Source organism: Dendrobates tinctorius, unplaced genomic scaffold (assembly GCF_039654945.1).
Source record: "Dendrobates tinctorius isolate UK_male_01 unplaced genomic scaffold, ASM3965494v1 ptg000021l, whole genome shotgun sequence".
Taxonomy (NCBI): Eukaryota; Metazoa; Chordata; class Amphibia; order Anura; family Dendrobatidae; genus Dendrobates; species Dendrobates tinctorius.
Window position 1 is genome coordinate 7,296,420 of NW_027361689.1, and position 15,578 is coordinate 7,311,997.

The 15,578-nt window shown below is 43.4% G+C and overlaps 1 long non-coding RNA gene across 1 annotated transcript in view; it reads left to right on the top strand.

Moving 5' to 3' along the window:
* The window catches only part of LOC141083717 (uncharacterized), a 192,208-nt gene extending 176,838 nt beyond the window's left edge, over positions 1-15,370 (top strand). The window contains exon 4 of the long non-coding RNA XR_012230797.1: positions 15,101-15,370. This is a non-coding gene — a long non-coding RNA (uncharacterized lncRNA). The remainder of the gene's footprint in view (positions 1-15,100) is intronic.
* Positions 15,371-15,578: the final 208 nt, after the last annotated feature.

Genomic DNA, 15,578 nt, shown 5'->3' on the forward strand with positions numbered 1-15,578 from the left:
GTCTTCAAACAGAGGCTGGACAGACATCTGACTGGGATGATTTAGCGAATCCTGCTTTGAGCAGGGGGTTGGACCAGAAGGCCCAGGAGGTCCCTTCCAACTCTACGATTCTATGATTCTATGATTCTATGATTCTAAACAATAACGTTCATTAACCGGAAAGACGGAAACCATATCAGGTCTACCAGGTCAACTTCATCAAGCCATGGCAAGACAGAGAGCTGGATGAAGCTCAGTGCTTGCTGGGCCAACTAGAAGGCAAGGTTAGAGGTGTTACCATAGCGGAGACGCTGTCATAGGCCACAAATCAGCAGTGCCATGAGTTGCTCTAGAAGAACAGGGACCTGTTCTCGGAATTTCCAGGGTGCACAAAGGTAGTAGAACACTAAGTTATGAAGGAGCCCGTTGGGAGGCCCATCAAGAAGTGATCTCCAAGGAGGTGGAGGGTATTTTGAAACTCAGGGTCACTGAGGAATCCAAGAGTGGTTGGTCCAGCCTGATTGACCTCATCCCAAAGCCCTATGGTGAATGGAGGTTCTGCAACGACTATTGGAAGTTGAATGAGGTCTCCAAGTTTGATGCATATCCCATGCCATGTGTCGATGGGCTGATCGAGAGACTTGGGCTTGCAAGGTAAATAGCCATCTTGGATTTGATGAAGAGATATTGCCAGATCCCCATGGCACAGGGAGCCAATGAGAAGACTGCGTTTTCTACTCTGGACGGATGCTTCCAGTATGTCCAGATGCCGTTTGGACTGCCGGGGGTCCCGGCGACCGTCCAGAGAGCTATGGATAGAATCCTTGCACACCATAAGCAATACACTGTGACACACCTGGACGATATTGTTATCTTCAGCGCAGACTGGGAGAGTCACTTGGAAAAAGTCCAGGCGGTGTTTGATGCTCTAAGGAAGGTGGGCTTTTAAATAAACCTGAAGAAATGTGAATTGGGGATAGAAGAAGCCAAATACCTGGGATATGTATTGGGTAGAGGTGAGATCAAACCACAAATCAGTAAAGTGGAGGCCATCCAAACATGCCCGAGATCGCTGTCAAAAAACAAGTTAGAACCTTCCTGGGGATCATGGGATACTGCAGGAAGTTCATCCCGAACTTTGCCACGATGGCAACATCCCTGACTGGCCTCCTTAAGGGGATGAAATTGGTAATGATCAAATGGTCTGAAGAGGCATAGAAGGCCTTTCAAAAAAATGAAAGGGGCTCTATCTAAGGCCTCTTTCACACATCAGTTTTTTGCCTTCAGGCGCGATCCGGCTTTTTTTTGTAAAACCGGATCTGGCAAAATGCAATGCCGGATCCGGTTTTTCCCCATTGACTTGCATTAGCGCCGGATCGTGCCGGATGGCATTGCTTTTCATCCATTTTTTGCCGGATCCGGCAACTTGTCTCATTCCGGCGTCTGGAAAAAACGGCTACTGTAACGTTTTTTGTCTCCGGCGAAAAAGCCGGAAGCGCCGGATCCGGCGCTTCCAGCTTTTCGCTACAATGAAAGTCTATGGGCGCCGGAATGAGCCGGATCCAGAAAAAGACGGATCCAGCCACCGGATCCGGTTTTTTTAAGTCTGCGCATGCTCAGATCCAATTGGCCAGCCGCCAGGAACAGAGACGGATCCAGCAAAAAACCGGATCCGTTTCTACAGTTCTCCAAAATTTATGCCGGATCCGTTTTTTCTAAAAAAAGCCGGATCCTGCCTGACGGCAAAAAACTGATGTGTGAAAGTAGCCTAAGCCACCTATTTCTGGTGACCCGGACTTTAAGAAAAAAAATTATGCTCCAAATGGATGCCTCAGATGTAAGATTAGGAGCAGTCTTTTCCCAGGAGATACACGGGGATGAGCACCCTGTTCTCTACCTGAGTAGGAAGCTATCCTTATGTGAGAGGAATTATTTGATGCTTGACCATGAAGTGGGCAGTGTGCACATTACAGTACTATCTGGTAGGGCGTAAGTTTAGATTGGTATCCAACCATGCCCCACTCAGATGGTTGAGGGAAACAAAGGGTAAAAATACTGGGGTCACCCACTGGTTCTTAGCTCTACAAGATTTCAACTTCCATGTAGAGCAAAGAGCAGGGAAGCTACATGGTAATGCTGAAGCCCTTTCAAGAATCCCTTGTCTGATAGTAGAAAGTGCCAAGTTCCACAGCTTTAGGCAGATGGTGTAGTCGATGTGAGGTATGTATTGCAGAGATGGCTTGTCTCTGTGATGTAACCCGGAGTATTTTCACTAGTGCATGGAAAAACTAAGAGGTTCATTTGTTGTACCTGGGACTGGGTTATGGGTAGCTGTGAGAAATGGGTGGGTCTAGCTACCCACATACCTCACATTTGAGTGTCGTTAACAGCCTATATAATGGAGGTTGTTGTTTGGCACATGGTCTGTATATTGGGAGGGAGAAGGCCTCCGAGCCTGAATACTGGATGCTACCCCAGCCTGTGTGCCCACAGGCCTGGCGGAGCAGAGCCCTGCTATGGACATTTGGATTTTGTTTGCCTGGTATGAAGGCTGTTTGTTTTCTGTTTGACTTCTGGGTTTATGAAGCAATACAATAAACCCACATGAAATTTTAATGGAGCAAACCTCCCATCTTCCTACTGTAGCACCCAAATGAGTACAACCTCTACAGTGTGTGTGTGTGTGTATATATATATATATATATATATATATATATATATATATATATACACACACACATGTACACATTAGAGATCATCGAACCTTTAGACATTCGGATCTCAGAAAGTCAATTTACCTTAAAAGGGTGAAATAACTTTTTCCTGTCCAATAATATGGTATTAAATTCACGTTATCATTAATATAGTCAATGGGGTAAAAACAGAGAAGGCAGCGGGGAGACAGGAGGGGAAATAGAGGACAGAGAAAGATGGTAGAGAGAGGAGAGAGGGAGAGAAGGGAGGGAAGAGAAAAGAGAGAAAGAAGGAAAGGAGGAATATTAGAGAATTGACATAGCAGAGAGAGATGGAGAGAGATAGGGGTTGAGAGAGAGATGGGAGAGAGAGGAGAGAGGGGAAGCGAGAGAGAGGAGATTGAGAGAGAGGGAGAGTGATAAATACCTGCTACATGTCTATTCTCATTAGCCCACATTTCAGCCATGTGTGAAATGGAAATTTTTTTGGAGGTAGCAAATTACAAAATAACAAAAGTCGAAGGGACCTGCAAATTTCAAGCAATTTGACTCGAAGTCGAATTGCCAATATCCTTCACTAGCTGCTCTAGTCTAGATTTAATACTGTATATCTTTATATATATAATGTATCTAGAGTAGTGCAGCTTGTGAGGACTACCTTTGTACAGAGCCTGAATGGTTTTGTACATGAATAGATGCTCAGGATAAAGCACAATCTGACCTCCATTTGTTCCTCTTCCTATACCTTTATTGACTTTCTGATAAGGACAGGGTAGACTGAGGGTAAAAAAAAACAGTTGATTGACACACACTTCCCTCCTTCATTACAATGGACTGTATGTTGTCTTGAGGTATTGAATGACATCCTATGATGGAAGATTGCTTAGTAAATGTTGACCTTGATGACCCTTAAAGAAACAGGTTTATTTATGGATGTAGAATGGAACACGTTATTTCACCTGCTGACATTGCTGAAGTGATGGTGGCTGCTGCATTCAACGAATGTGCATCCTGTAGGGAGTTTATTAATGTCTTCTGTATCTGTATGGCCCAGCAGCTACAATGAGAGGAGCCTAATTGATTCATTCATACTTATTTCATTCTCATGTTTATCTTATTGAGCAATGATGCCTTCACAATGGCTCGGTGCAATACCAATCAGCATTACATTATATTCTCATTGTGTCCCCATGCTGGCCACTTATGGTTTATTTGATCTATGTCTACTCTCAGGCTGCAAACATAAAAGCTTGATTATATTGGATTATACTTGTGTAGAAGAAAAACAATACTAAACTATAATATAAGCATATATGTAACATATACAGTGGGGAAAAAAAGTATTTAGTCAGTCAGCAATAGTGCAAGTTCCACCACTTAAAAAGATGAGAGGCGTCTGTAATTTACATGATAGGTAGACCTCAACTATGGGAGACAAACTGAGAAAAAAAAATCCAGAAAATCACATTGTCTGTTTTTTTTTTCATTTTATTTGTATACTATGGTGGAAAATAAGTATTTGGTCAGAAACAAAATTTCATCTCAATACTTTGTGATATATCCTTTGTTGGCAATGACAGAGGTCAAACGTTTTCTGTAAGTCTTCACAAGGTTGCCACACACTGTTGTTGGTATGTTGGCCCATTCCTCCATGCAGATCTCCTCTAGAGCAGTGATGTTTTTGGCTTTTCGCTTGGCAACACGGACTTTCAACTCCCTCCAAAGGTTTTCTATATGGTTGAGATCTGGAGACTGGCTAGGCCACTCCAGGACCTTGAAATGCTTCTTACGAAGCCACTCCTTCGTTGCCCTGGCGGTGTGCTTTGGATCATTGTCATGTTGAAAGACCCAGCCACGTTTCATCTTCAATGCCCTTGCTGATGGAAGGAGGTTTGCACTCAAAATCTCACGATACATGGCCCCATTCATTCTTTCATGTACCCGGATCAGTCATCCTGGCTCCTTTGCAGAGAAACAGCCCCAAAGCATGATGTTTCCACCACCATGCTTTACAGTAGGTATGGTGTTTGATGGATGCAACTCAGTATACTTTTTCCTCCAAACACGACAAGTTGTGTTTCTACCAAACAGTTCCAGTTTGGTTTCATCAGACCATAGGACATTCTCCCAAAACTCCTCTGGATCATCCAAATGCTCTCTAGCAAACTTCAGACGGGCCCGGACATGTACAGGCTTAAGCAGTGGGACACGTCTGGCACTGCAGGATCTGAGTCCATGGTGGCGTAGTGTGTTACTTATGGTAGGCCTTGTTACATTGGTCCCAGCTCTCTGCAGTTCATTCACTAGGTCCCCCCGCGTGGTTCTGGGATTTTTGCTTACCGTTCTTGTGATCATTCTGACCCCACGGGGTGGGATTTTGCGTGGAGCACCAGATCGAGGGAGATTATCAGTGATCTTGTATGTCTTCCATTTTCTAATTATTGCTCCCACAGTTGATTTCTTCACTCCAAGCTGGTTGGCTATTGCAGATTCAGTCTTCCCAGCCTGGTGCAGGGCTACAATTTTGTTTCTGGTGTCCTTTGACAGCTCTTTGGTCTTCACCATAGTGGAGTTTGGAGTCAGACTGTTTGAGGGTGTGCACAGGTGTCTTTTTATACTGATAACAAGTTTAAACAGGTGCCATTACTACAGGTAATGAGTGGAGGAAAGAGGAGACTCTTAAAGAAGAAGTTACAGGTCAGTGAGAGCCAGAAATCTTGATTGCTTGTTTCTGACCAAATACTTATTTTCCACCATAATATGCAAATAAAATGAAAAAAAAAACAGACAATGTGATTTTCTGGATTTTTTTTTCTCAGTTTGTCTCCCATAGTTGAGGTCTACCTATGATGTAAATTACAGATGCCTCTCATCTTTTTAAGTGGTGGAACTTGCACTATTGCTGACTGACTAAATACTTTTTTTCCCCACTGTATATGTGTGCGTGTGTGCGCATATATATAAATATATATATACTGTGTGTATATATATATATATACACACACACATATATACAAGCACACACACGCCTAATGCGGCGGTCCGCACTGTCTCCCTCCGGTGGCTGCAGTCGGCGGTTCTCTCTGCCGGCTGTCAAGCTGACAGCCGGCGCAGAGAAGCTGCGCGCGCCGACTCCCAGGGAGCAATTGTACTGGCAACTATACAGACGCCAATAAAATTGAAGCTCTGACCGCCGGGTCAGAGTGACGTCATCAGCGTGATCAGATCATTTGATCACACTGCTGACGTCACTCGCCGGCGCCCAGAGCGAACCCTGGTGGAAAGTATGCTCCAATGTGGAGCTGAAGAACCACCAAAGATTAAGCAGAGGGGAAGGGGGGATACATAATGTGTGGGGGGATTTGGAGGGTGGATGGGGGGATACTTTATGTGTAGGTGATTTTGAGGGTGAAATGGGGGGATACTTTGTGTGGGGAGATTTTGAGGGTGGATGGGGGATACTTTATGTGTGTGGGGATTTGGAGTGTGGAATGGGGGATACTTTATGTGTGGGGAGATTTTGAGGGTGGAATGGGGGGGGATACTTTATGTATGGAGGGATTTGGAGGTGGAATGGGGGATACTTTATGAGTGGGGAGATTTTGAGGGTGGATGTGGGGATACTTTACTTGTGGGGGGATTTGGAGGGTGGATGTGGAGATACTTTATGTGGGGAGATTTGGAGTAGGGACGGGGGGTTATTTAATGTGTGGAAGGAATTTAGAGTGGGGATGTGGGGGTTATTTAATGTGTGGGGAGATTTGAAGTGGGGATGGTGGGTTTTAATATATGTGGGGGGATTTATATGTGTGGACACAGTATGAGTAGCGATGGGAAAATGTATGTGGACACAATATGGGGAGTGAGGGTGATGGGATGTGTGCAGACACAGTATGGGGAGTCGGGTTTGTCTGAGCAGACAATATAGAGAGTGAGGGGGTAAATATATGAGGAGACAGTATGGTGAACAGGTGGGATGTTAGAGGAGACAGTATGAGGAGGAAGGAGCATAGTGTGAGGCGACAGTATATTGCAGATATTTTTATTAAGGAGCATTATAATGGCACTTCTATCTTTAAGGGCGTCGTGTGGAGATTTGCTGCAGAAGACCGGAGAAGATGGAAATCTGCAGAGATGAGATGTGGATGAGAAAACTCATCATGGGGTCTGGACAAGAAGAAGAAAAGAAGGAGAATGACTCCAGAGATGACGTCATCTATAAGGTACCTGGATGTAAATATTATTTGTGATACTGACTAATTCTCATATTTTTATATGTTAGGAGAATTAAAGGGGTTGTCCATGTTTGTGCTTAGCCTGCAGTCATTCTATGTGACTGCAGACTTCGGAATTCTCTCAGTGCCCACTGAACGCTGTTAGGATTCTCTAATGCCGGTAATTTACATACATGCGGTCACATGCTAACTAGACGTGTGTGGCTTCACTCAAATGAACGGAGCGAGGCCGGGCACGCCTAGTCGTAATGTGGCCAGAAGTATATAAATCACATGCAAGGGAGAATTCTAAATGTATGCAGTGCATTAGTTGTGAGAATTCAGAAGCCTGAAATGTCAGGATTCAGCTCTGCAGGTTCCAGCTGTCATCACATGGACACTTCACTCATATGCGATTTTCATACTTATGGTCCTGTCACAACGAGCTTCACTTCCTGCTTCTTTCAGTTTTTCACTGAACATTGAGAGCAATAGGGAGAGCAGCTCGTAGGTACACGACTAAGTGTGCAAATTGCATGTGTGCTGGGGGTGGGGGGTGAACCGAATTCTTGCCCCGGGTGCCAGAGAGCCTAGATACACCTCTGGTACAAGCCACAGTGTCTTGCACCCGCTGTGTAATTTGGTGGAGGATCAGTGATGATCTGGGGATGCTTCAGCAAGGCTGAAATTGGGTAGGTTAATCTTTGCGAAGGACGTATGAATCAAGCCGCATACAATGTTATCCTGGAAAAACAGGTGATTCCTTCTGCTCATGTTCCCCAACTCTGAGGACTGTTTTATCCAGCAGGACAATGCACCATGCCACACAACTAGGTCAATCAATGTGTAGATGAAGGACCACCACATCAAATTCCTGTCATGGGCAGCCCAATCTCCAGACCTGAACACCATTGAAAACCTCTGAAATGTTATCAAGAGGAAGATGGATCCAAACAAAGAAGAACTGCTTAAATTTTTGTACCAGGAGTGCCATAAGGTCACCCAAAAGCAGTGCGAAAGACTGGAGGAAAGCATGTCAAGACACATTAAAGTTGTGATTAATAATCATGGTAATTCCACAAAATATTGATTTCTGAACTCTTCCTGAGTTGAAACATTAGTATTGTTGTTTCTAAATGATTATGAACTTGCTTTCTTAGCAATATTTGTGGTCTGCAAGCACAGCATTTTTTTGTTATTTTGACAATTTCTCATTTTCTGAAAATAAATACAAAATTTAGTGCTTGAAAATTTGAAGACATGTTGTCAGTAGTTTATAGAATAAAAGAGCAATTTACAGTTTACTCAAAAATATACCTATAAAAGAGAAAACCAGACAAACTGATATTTTAAGTTATGCTATGAGTTACCAAACAGTAATCCCCATACTTCATGAGAGTGCATGAAGTGTGGGGGGACTGTTATATTGAAACAGTGAATTTGTACTTACCAGATTGGCTGGGTAATGTATTCCAGAGAGCTAGTGCAGCACAAGAAAAATCTTGGAGATTGGAGTGGGAGACTTGGATTATACATGACATTAGCCTTAGATTATTAAACAAATGACAGAGGAGGTATGAGATGTAGGGAGGCACAGCACTGTGGAGAGTTTTGTGGATGAGAATGATGAATTTATAAAAGATGAGTAAATCAGCGGAAATGAAGCAGATTCCATCAATTTCCACTGACAAATTTGTTTTGCATTAAATTAATTGTGAAATAAATCCTCCTGGAAGTGGTAAAAAAAAACCTCTTTTATTCACTTCTTTCAGTCTTAGCTATACCTCTCCCAATGTTAGCGGCCCTCCAATCGGCTCCTCTGTCTTCTCTCTTTGGTCTCCTATCTTCTTTTTACAATGCTCTAGCATTGCCTTTCTTCTCCAGTCTCCATACCATCATGTCAGGTGCAGTGTGGCCCACATAATGGAGTGCACCCTAGTAAAGGACAGCAGCACTGGAGGCCTGGAAAAAGAAGACAGAGGAGAGAGGAGTCAATTAGAAGACTAGCAGCAGCTGGAGAAGTACCGGGACGTCTGAGGAGAGGGCAGTATAATTTTTTTTTAATGCTTTCTTGACCCTCATGAACAAAAGACAAAATAAAAAAAAAAAATTAAATTTTGGTAGATCCAAATTTTGGTGGACATTGTACTGAATTTGATTTTCTATAAATTGATTTACTTATTTCTATAAGTTTATTTTGGGTTCTATCGTGGCTGATCAATCAGTGCAGGGACTGGCACAGGGTGGAGGCATTAGTGTCTTAGTGTCAGCCTGACTGGTTTAAAAACTAAATTTTTTTTACAGAGGCCGATAAGTAATGAGCTACGGTAATCAAGACCAGAATGAATCAGAGCGACAGTATGAGTTTTCAGTATTTCTACAGTAAGAAAAGAACAGATTCTGAAGATATTTTTAAGGTGGATGTGGCAAGCAAGTGGATAACTGTGCAGCGCTTAGAAACCCGCTGTTTAGCTTGGATACCAGCTCCCAGCGCCAGCACGCTGGTATCTAAGGTACACAGCAGGTAACAAAGTGACGCACGCGCTTAGTTACACGCGGTTTACCTTGGATACCAGCTCCAGCTCGCTGATCGATGGTCTCCCGCCTGCCACATGCAGCAATGCGTGCTGGCCAGTCGGAGACCAATGATCAAAAAAATGTCCAGGGCTTTTGAGCACGATCAGAGATACCCGGCGGAGGGGCCGGTCACTGATACATGTCACACACAGTGATATCGCTGGTGAGATCTCTGTTGCGTAACAAAACTTGTGACTCAGCAGCGATCCCGCTAGCGATCTCGCTGTGTGTGACAGGGGCTTTACTGTGTTGGAGGACTCTTTTGTTTGGAGGGCTGTGATGCCATTAAACTGTATGTAGGGGACTGTATTCTGGGTTATCACACTCTTTAGAGGTGTTTAGATTCTATGAGGCAATCATACTGTGTATGTGAGACTGTGGGAGTATCATAATGCTTTGGGTTATGGGGACATCATACTGTGTGTGGAGGGGGGGCTGTAGAATCCATCATACCAGCATGTGGAGACATCATACTCTGTATGGAAAGGCTGTGCTGTAGAGGCATCATACGGTGTCAGTGTGTGTGTGGGAGGGCTATGGGGACCTTCATGCTTGGGTGTGGGGACATTTTACCAATTGTGGGAAGTCGGTGGGGCCATTAAACTGTGTGTTTTTAAGAGATGGCTGTGGGGTCCATCATACTTGCATGTGGGGATATCATACTGTGCATGTGTGGGGAAGGGTTGTGAGGGTCATTATACTTTTGTGTGATTATATCATACTTTTTGTGGCAAGGCTGTGGGGGGCATCATACTTATTGGGGGTAGCTGTTGTGGTACAAAGGCTAAGGGTCGCATTACACATAGTGACGCTCCAGCGATGCCGACAACGATAAGACCTAGTAAGGATCGCTGGTACGTCGCTACATGGTCGCTAGTAAGCTGACAAATAGGCAGATCTACTCAACGACGCAGCAATGATACGGCGATCCATACAACGACCTCGGCAGACGTTGGAACCTTGTCACACAGCAGCTATTCTGACGACTCAGACCTCGATAGGCATGCTTCAGAGTTGCATGTTCCACACCCCTCTGCTCCAATTGGTGACCACTACTGCACTATCTCTACGCGGTTTGCTTCAGCGTCCCTGTCTGAGTCGCTAGTGCGCTATTTATTAGTGGATCCACAGTCACTGACACGGGGACATGCGATTATTTTAACTGTACATGTTAAATGTTATGATTGCATATAATTGATATCTGATCTATAAAAGGAAATGCTACAAAGATCCTAATTTGAGACCACCTATTGGAGCTGAGAGGGCGTTGAAAAGAAAAAGCAAAATCATGCCTGCGTCCCTGAGTTCTGAGTCGCCAACGAGGTCGCTCGTCGTTGTTATGGCGTCAAACACAGTGAGGCATTCTGGCCAGCGGGACACCAACGATCAAAAAATGGCCTAGGACATTCAAGCATGATCAGCAATATCCAGTGGGAGGCTGGTCACTGCGTTGTGTCACACGTAGCGAGATCACTGGTGAGGTCGCTGTTGGGTCAAAAAACCTGTGACGTTTCAGTGATCTCACTAACGATCTCGCTATGTGTGAAGTACTCTTAAATATTAAGAGACGTATGATTTATAAACGTTATAAAAAGAAGCAAATTATACGGTTTTGATTAGCTGCTACTGGTAATAATACATTACAATTAGCCCTATCATAACATGTATTAGCAGTACTATCAGGTCAATGAAATTAAAGCACCACTCCAGCATTTTCTATTTTTCCATGTGTTTGTTATGGAACACATACAGTATGTACCGTAAGTGTGATGCACGTGGTTGCATACTCACCGGTCTGCCTGTGTGTTCCAGAAGTCACTTTTCTCACTACAAGTCTAGGGGACTCAAGACCAGCTACAGAATATGGTTCTAAATTGTCATAGACTTGCAAAATTGAGAAGTTAAAAAATGACCTCCACTTCTCACTGGAAGAGCTGTGTGATTTTGGCTGTTACAACTGCAATCACGTGGTGTCATAGAGGAGCTGAAACTGGGTGCAGATGGCTACCGGTGAGTATGTAGCGCCAAGCATTACACTCACAAACGTGATTCCTAACAACCGGATAAAAAACACAAAAAAACCTCACAAAATGCTAATTAATAATAAGCTCTAGCATTAATAGCAATATATAATAGTAATATATTAATATCAAGCAGAATTAATTTCAGCCTATTAGTCTGGCCCCCTACAACAGTCATGGACTTAATGTGGCCCCACAGAAAAATTACGGTGCTTGCCCACTCCTGCTCTATATGACGGACCCGGTCCCTCACACTTAATATGTGTTTGATTCATTTTCCCGAACATAAAAATATCTGGAAACAAATGCTATAAACTAAGATTGTTATCAGCTTAGTATGAGTTAAACTATAGAATTCTACTCATACAATATATTAAAAAATATAAGGCAACTTTTCATTTTTATTAACTTTTGCAGCGAGCTCTCAGGTTACTACCACATAATATAATTTTGGCAAATGCATAAAGCTTCGGAGTACATGCTGATGCCAAATATGTAGAAATGTGGACACTTACAGTTCATTATTTTCTATCTGGAATGTCCTGAAAGTTAACTCAAAGTTTCCCTTGCTGCTTTCTAAATACTGTATGTAGGGGCAGGAGCTACAAATGATGCCACTCATTTTGTAGCATAAATCCATTCATAAATGTATAGCATGCGCCAACGCAACAAAAGTGGTGTGCTGTCATCCTCCCAAGGTGAGATTTCTCATAAATTGTTTATTACCAACCAAAGCTATGCTCTTTGAGCAAAGGAGCAACACATTGCAAAGTGTGAAGATGTTTTGAGATGCAAAACCTCACGGATACCAGGAAATACTGATACTGGGCATCTGTAGAAGAGAAATTAATGGGACCTCTCCTAAAAAACGGAATAATTGACCAACTAGAAAATAACAAGCGTTGGATCAAGGTGGCAGCATGGAATTTAAATTTGGTCATCTCCAGCAGTCCCTTAGACAATGAATGGAGCGGAGGTATGCACGCACAACCATTTCTTTAATCAAATGTTGCACCTCAAGGCTATGTTCTCACGATATGCGAGGATCCAAGCAGATATCAGTAAGACCCTGTGGACAGATGAAAACTTGGTAAAAGAGAATCAGTTGACACAAAATGACTATTCAAACCAAGTACAGACTCTCGGTGCACCCTTGGTGTGGCCAGTTAAGTGCACCTTCCCACCCACTTGTTTTCCCCTCTATTGCCACCTCCCCTCTTCTTTGATTGACAGTTCCGGCTTTTTAGAGTCAAAGAAGAGCAGTGATAGCTAGAATATAAGTATTTGGGAAGCTGCACTTAAATGTAAGGCCACGCCAAGGGTGCACCGAGAGTCGTTACTTGGTTTGAACATACATTTTGTTTTTAATTTATCGAATAGTTCCACTGATTTTCAGTTTATTAGTTAGGTTATTATTTACAAGTGATGACCACAATGATCCGCAAACAAGCAAACCGTGTCTATCAAATCTTTTCTTATGTCACTTAGAAAAATATAGTTAAAAATAGGTAGTAGCACAGAACCTTATCGAAGGATGGAGCCAGGATGGGGAACGATGTTACAGCATAGGGGACATTATTACAAGATGGAGGCCAGGACAAGGAACATTATTACAGGATGGACCCCAGGACGAGGGACATTATAACAGGATGGGGGCCAGGACGAGGGACATTATTACAGGATGGGGGCCAGGACGAGGGACATTATTACAGGATGGTGGCCAGGACGAGGGACATTATTACAGGATAGAGGCCAGGATGAGGGACATTATTACAGGATGGAGGACAGGACAAGGAACATTATTACAGGATGGAGGCAAGGACAACCGACATTATTATAGGATGGGGGTCAGGATAAGGAACATTATTACAGGATGGAGGCCAGGAAAAGAGACATTATTACAGGATGGAGGCCAGGACAAGTGATATTATTACAGGATGGTGGCCAGGACAAGGGACATTGTTACAGGATGGAGGCCAGAACGAGGGACATTATTACAGGATGGAGGCCAGGACAAGGGGCATTATTACAGGATGGAGGCCAGGGCAAGGGACATTATTACAGGATGGTGGCCAGGACAAGGGACATTGTTACAGGATGGAGGCCAGGACGAGGGACATTATTACAGGATGGAGGACAGGACAAGGAACATTATTACAGGATGGGAGCCAGGACAAGGAACATTATTACAGGATGGGGGCCAGGACAAGGAACATTATTACAGGATGGGGGCCAGGACAAGGGAAATTATTACAGGATGGAGGCCAGGACAAGGGACATTGTTACAGGATGGAGGCCAGGACAAGGGACATTGTTACAGGATGGAGGCCAGGACAAGGGGTATTATTCCAAGATGGAGGCCAGGACAAGGCACAATTTTACAGGTTGGAGGCCAGGACAAGGGACATTATTACGGGATGGAGTATGTTACTATAGGGGTGCCCGGTCCAGGTTTAGCGATAAGGCTCTAAGAAAGGTAAACTGGTCTCTCCCCAACTGCTGCACACAAGATAGCTATCAAAAGGTGCATACCTTGTGGATGAAGTCACACAACTGTGCTATAAATATGGCCTTCTGCTTTAAAAACACTCTTTTCAATGTATTTACACCAGAAAATAGCCATAAATGCAGTATATTACTAAATCTGCACCATTTATAACCTGTTCTACTGCTTTCTTCTTACTTAGATTATTTCACCAATTTAGCAAATCTGACATTTTCCATCAACAAAAACAATTTATTTCTGCTCTACCATTCGGCCATATTAAATTAGCTGGGACCTGACTAGCTCCTACAGAAAATAATGCCTCATAAGGATACAAAAAAACATGTTTTTGCAATCATCCTCCAGAATATACCACACAGCATCACGAATTACAGTGGAGCTCTCCACGTGCTGTTGAAAGATCTGCAGTGTGCGCCTGAATCAGGGAGCTGTGCTTTCTGTAAGCTTAATAAGATCAAGATGAGCCAGTGTAATATATGTGCATGCAGAACATCTATCTGTGTAAAGGAAATGTTCTTGGACGTAGATAAAAGATGGGAAGAAGAAGTAGTTACTGTTTCTTGTGCATACCAAACAAAGGGCTTAAGAGGACAAGTACCCACAAATCAGCGGGATCTACATTATGACAATTATTGGCGCTATATAATTAGTAACGCTTTTATTTCATTTCAACATCATGCCCTAACCATATTGTAAAAAGCATTCAAAATATAGGACCAAGCATAAAACAGCTGTCATTGCTAATCCATAAGAATAGCAGTAAGGTTCACTTTGCTTTTTAGAAAATTAACCATTTATGGTGCGTTTTTGCAGTTTTGCACACCTTAATATTAAGATTTTTTAAAGCCGAAACCTAAGTGGGGCCTAATTGAAAAAGAAATGTAATAAGGAACCTAGAATTCTCTCATTTGACCATTTTTCTCAACCATAAAGAGCCATCAAAAGGTTAAAAAATAGTCACCTTACCGCTCAACTTTCCAGGTCCTCCGATCCTCAGCATCACCAGTCCGGTAATCGTAGCATCTTCTTATCATCGCCAATCGTGCTCGACGGTTCTGCGCATGCGCAAGCAAGGTCATAGCACACATTGTGTTTTGTACTCTTCCACAGAACCCCCCAAACCTAAAGAGAGTGGCCCATGAATTTCACCCATGACTTTCAGCACGAGTGGTTGTGGTAAGAACATATAACGCCGAAGGACTTCACCGCGAGTTACCTACGCTCCCGCACCACCGGAGAAAGGGCTGTAGGAGCGCATGTTGCCGGCCAGGACAGCGCTTCGGAAGATTAACCATATAGCTGCCGTACGTCTCTAGCCCATGGGGTTTACCCACCAAAGACCCTCCATCTTCTGCAATAAGGAATGGAACGGCGCCTGTACCGATCAGAGAAAGGTAAAACCCTCCTACCAATTATAGTCAGGTTATCCATGAGCCTACATCTGACTTTCAGCTTTCATGGCTGATTATTTTTAACTCTACTTTCAATATTTTTTAATCCGAACATTCCTTCAAGTGATCTTCAAGTGTAACTTTATGTCATCTCTGCCACTGCTTAGGACACATCTGTCTGATAATCCCAATTCACC